This window comes from Battus philenor, unplaced genomic scaffold (genome assembly GCF_028537555.1).
Source record: "Battus philenor isolate CCGP_79_NKW_IND1 unplaced genomic scaffold, ilBatPhil1.0.hap1 SCAF_42, whole genome shotgun sequence".
NCBI lineage: Eukaryota > Metazoa > Arthropoda > Insecta > Lepidoptera > Papilionidae > Battus > Battus philenor.
In genome coordinates, this window is record NW_027181707.1 from 130001 (window position 1) to 135000 (window position 5000).

The 5000-nt window shown below is 53.8% G+C and overlaps 2 non-coding genes across 2 annotated transcripts; both read right to left on the bottom strand.

The window, feature by feature from the left end:
• Positions 1–1972: 1972 nt before the first annotated feature.
• Positions 1973–2129, bottom strand: LOC137929104 (5.8S ribosomal RNA). Its single transcript, XR_011108680.1, has one exon. It is a non-coding gene; the product is annotated as a 5.8S ribosomal RNA (ribosomal RNA).
• Positions 2130–2936: 807 nt separating this feature from the next.
• Positions 2937–4840, bottom strand: LOC137929126 (small subunit ribosomal RNA). Its single transcript, XR_011108700.1, has one exon. It is a non-coding gene; the product is annotated as a small subunit ribosomal RNA (ribosomal RNA).
• Between the last annotated feature and the right edge of the window lie 160 nt (positions 4841–5000).

The following is a 5000-nucleotide window of genomic DNA, read 5'->3' on the forward strand; positions in this document are numbered from 1 at the left end:
AGGACCTCGTGTACGACGTTATCTTGCGTCGGGCCGGACGCGCCTTTAGAGAGCGCGTGCGCGATTCTTATCATTATACCGTCCGGCGGCCGATCGGCTACCGCGAAACGGTCCAACGTCCTGACTCCGCTCGCGCGAAGTGAACGCTGGGCTGCCCGTCGGCGGCGCTTAGATCGACACCCGAACGGGTCGCGATGCATTACTGAGAGAGAAGTGCACGCCCTCCGCGGACGTCGACGCGCACCGGCCCGTGCGACGCGATACAGCGCCCGATTAAAGGCGGACCGGACGTCGCATCAGAGCGCGGGCGCGTACGCCGCGGAATGACGATGAATCTCTCCGTTCGTTCATTCGAGTTTCGCAGGTTTACCCCTGAACGGTTTCACGTACTCTTGAACTCTCTCTTCAAAGTTCTTTTCAACTTTCCCTCACGGTACTTGTTCGCTATCGGTCTCGCGGTTATATTTAGCCTTAGATGGAGTTTACCACCCACTTAGGGCTGCACTCTCAAGCAACCCGACTCTTAGGAGAGTCCCTCTCGCCGCCGCCCTCCGTCGCTACGGGCCTGGCACCCTCTGCGGGAAAACGGCCCCGTTCAAGACGAACTTGGACAGGAGTATCGACGACGAGAAAGCGGAACCTCCCGAACACCACATCTCCCGCGCTCGAGACGATCGCGGGATTCAGTGCTGGGCTCTTTCCTGTTCGCTCGCCGCTACTAGGGAAATCCTTGTTAGTTTCTTTTCCTCCGCTTACTAATATGCTTAAATTCGGCGGGTGATCCTCCCTGATCTGAGGCCAACGATAAAAATTCGAGGCAGACGCGATATCCGTACGCGACGTCCCTTATTATATTTTTGACGACGACGAACCGACGGACCGCGCGCGCAAGCAAGCAAGCGCGCACGGCGGCCGGTCGTCGTCGCGGGACGCCCTTCGGACGTCGAGTCCGCCTACCGTACACCACCCCCACCGTCGCGATCATCGCGCGTCGCAGAGCGAGTGCGCGTGCGCGAGGCGCGCGCGTCGCGAGTCCTTAGAGGTCTCTAGACGCGCGCACGCACAACGCAACGCTGCACACACAACACGCGTTGCGCGATGAACGACGACGATGACGATGATGATTATGATGATACGAGCGTAAACGAAAATCTCGACACGCATACGCGAGCGCGAGTACTTTTCGTTAGCGATCGATCGTCCGGCCCTTTCGGTATCGGTCCGTATCGATACGATAATATAACGTTCGCACTGGAACGACGACGCGTATCACCGACATAATACGGATGCGTAGCGACGACGAGCGGTGAACTCTCTCGCATCGGGCTAGGCGCGCGCGCACATGAACATCACGTAATGTTTACTTACATATGTTTGTGTGTGCGTTACGCTTGCCGCGCAAGAAAACATTCACCGCCTGCCGGTCGCATCCGTCGGAGACGCGTCGTCTGTGCTTCCGATATATTTTATTATATCGTATACACGAACCGATGAGCTCGGACGAAGACCGCACTACGAAGACTCGCGTCTTAGCGATGCGTGTAATCTTTTCACACTCGTTTCATATTCAATACAATTCGATATATTTAAACGGACCGTAAACGCGCTCCGCGCGTACGCGGACGTGAGGGGTGCAGCACCCCGCCGTCCGTCGTCCGTCGCGAAGAACGTTCAACGGAAACCGTCAATTGTTCGAAAGAGCGCGCGCCCGCTCGCCCGCGCGCGGTAGTGCGGCAGCGGCAGCGCGACGACAGCGACGGCGGATAGTGAGAGAGAGAGAGTGAGAGCCGCGGCGGCGCGGACGAGAGACTCTTATTAGAGATCGTCCCATCGCACCGTCCGCGAGCTCGTTCATCACCCCCCACCAACCCGCCGCCGCCGCGTCGCGCGTCACCGCCGCGCGCATCGACCGGCGCGAGCGCACGTAGCGCGCGTTCTACACCGAACAGTGTGGTTTTTATATTTTAACAGCCGGCCCTCAGACAGGAGTGGTCCTGGATATTTCTCCACGGACCGCAATGTGCGTTCGAAATGTCGATGTTCAAATGTGTCCTGCAGTTCACACTATGACGCGCAGTTAACTGCGTTCTTCATCGACCCGCGAGCCAAGTGATCCACCGTCCAGGGTAATGGTTTTTTCTTAATGTTGTTATTACTTACGGTAGCGGCCTACGGCTCTCGCCGTCGGCCACTTGATTGTCCGTTTTTATGTATTAACGTCGAAAGTTGGTCGAATTCATGTGCGCCGAGGCGTTCATAAAGAAACGGCACCGAAAAAGCTTAACGCCCCGACGCGAATCCTTTAGAATGATGAACGACGACGACCCGCGCACCCCCCAACGAGCTGGCGTGACGCACGACATTGTCATCTTTCTAACCGCTTAAATTTCGTTTTGTATAGCGCCAACCGACAATAAAGGGCCTGAGCTAGGCAGTGGGGATTTTCACCGCTTCGAACGCTCCGTTTGGTATGCCCCGGTCGGCGCTCGTCTCTCGGCGTTTTTCCGCCACCCGGCCGCTTCGACGGCGGCGGAGGCAGCGGCGGCGGTAGCACTTTCGACGAATGCCACCACCGCCACCGGCCACCGCCACGGCGCCGTCGCCGCTGCGCCGTTAGGCGTAATAGACGCTAGAGACAATTATTTCACATTTTATTTTTTATACATATATACAAACACGCACACACACACGCACGCACACGCGCGCGCGCTCGTCCGCATTAGATACGAACAGCAGCGCGCGCGTACGTACATATATATGTATATATGTCGTATATATATATATCATTATGGATGTATTACATATATATATGTGTAAACACGGTATGTACGAAGTCGTCGTCGTCGTCGTCGTCGTCGTCGCAACAGCAACAACAGCAACAGCGGCGCAACAACGTTCGTGAACATATCACGCGTCTCGCACACATACACACACGTTAATGATCCTTCCGCAGGTTCCCCTACGGAAACCTTGTTACGACTTTTACTTCCTCTAAATGATCAAGTTTGGTCAACTTCCCAGCAACGCCGACGGCCGTGAAGCCACCGCGTGTCGGTCCGAAGACCTCACTAAATCATTCAATCGGTAGTAGCGACGGGCGGTGTGTACAAAGGGCAGGGACGTAATCAACGCGAGCTTATGACTCGCGCTTACTAGGAATTCCTCGTTTATGGGGGATAATTGCAAACCCCAATCCCCAGCACGAAGGAGTTTCAACGGGTTGCCCGGGCCTCTAGGCCAGGGAGAACATGCTGATTCCTTCAGTGTAGCGCGCGTGCGGCCCAGGACATCTAAGGGCATCACAGACCTGTTATTGCTCAATCTCGTGCGGCTCGAAGCCGCCGGTCCCTCTAAGAAGAATTTTAATACGTCGCCAGTGAGTTGCGCCACCGGAGCGGCGCACACCTAAATGACGACGCCTATTTAGCAGGCTAGAGTCTCGTTCGTTACCGGAATTAACCAGACAAATCGCTCCACCAACTAAGAACGGCCATGCACCACCACCCACCGAATCAAGAAAGAGCTGTTAATCTGTCAATCCTTCCGGTGTCCGGGCCTGGTGAGATTTCCCGTGTTGAGTCAAATTAAGCCGCAGGCTCCACTCCTGGTGGTGCCCTTCCGTCAATTCCTTTAAGTTTCAGCTTTGCAACCATACTCCCCCCGGAGTCCAAAATCTTTGGTTTCCCGGAAGCTGCCCGCCGAGCCATCGTAGTAACGTCGGCGGATCGCTAGATGACATATTTACGGTTAGAACTAGGGCGGTATCTAATCGCCTTCGAACCTCTAACTTTCGTTCTTGATTGATGAAAACACCTTTGGCAAATGCTTTCGCTGATGTTCGTCTTGCGACGATCCAAGAATTTCACCTCTAACGTCGCAATACGAATGCCCCCAGTTATCCCTATTAATCATTACCTCGGAGTTCTGAAAACCAACAAAATAGAACCGAGATCATATTCTATTATTCCATGCACGAAATATTCAAGCAGCATTTTGAGCCCGCTTTGAGCACTCTAATTTGTTCAAAGTAAAATTGTCGGCCCATCTCGACACTCACCGAAGAGCACCGCGATAGGATTTTGATATTGAACCGCCGTTTTACCGACGGCTCACCGACGATATGCTCCGCAGACGTGTCAGTATCACCGCGGATGCGGTGCACCGACAGCGCGGCGCACAAATGCAACTACGAGCTTTTTAACCGCAACAATTTTAGTATACGCTATTGGAGCTGGAGTTACCGCGGCTGCTGGCACCAGACTTGCCCTCCAATTGTTCCTCGTTAAAATATTTAAAGTGTACTCATTCCGATTACGAGGCCTCGTAAGAGTCCCGTATCGTTATTTTTCGTCACTACCTCCCCGTGCCGGGAGTGGGTAATTTGCGCGCCTGCTGCCTTCCTTGGATGTGGTAGCCGTTTCTCAGGCTCCCTCTCCGGAATCGAACCCTGATTCCCCGTTACCCGTGACAACCATGGTAGTCGCAGAAACTACCATCGAAAGTTGATAAGGCAGACATTTGAAAGATGCGTCGCCGGTGCTGGACCATGCGATCGGCAAAAGTTATCCAGATTCATCAAAATTAACGACTTCGGACGCGAGGCCCTCCGTCGATTGGTTTTGATCTAATAAAAGCACTCATCCCATCACTGGTCAGAGTTCTGATTGCATGTATTAGCTCTAGAATTACCACAGTTATCCAAGTAACCGAGGTAAGATCTAAGGAACCAAAACTGATATATTGAGCCATTCGCGGTATCGCCTTAATACGGCTTGCACTGAGACATGCATGGCTTAATCTTTGAGACAAGCATATAACTACTGGCAGGATCAACCAGGGAGCTAGCTAGAGCTAACACACACCAACACCGCACATACGAGAGATATGAGGGTGATGATGATATGATAGACGTGTGACAAGCGACGCGTCGGACGTTCGAAACGCCGTGACGCGCCGGTGCCTAGGTAGCTTTTTGCGTGCGTGCGTGCGTGCGTATTTAT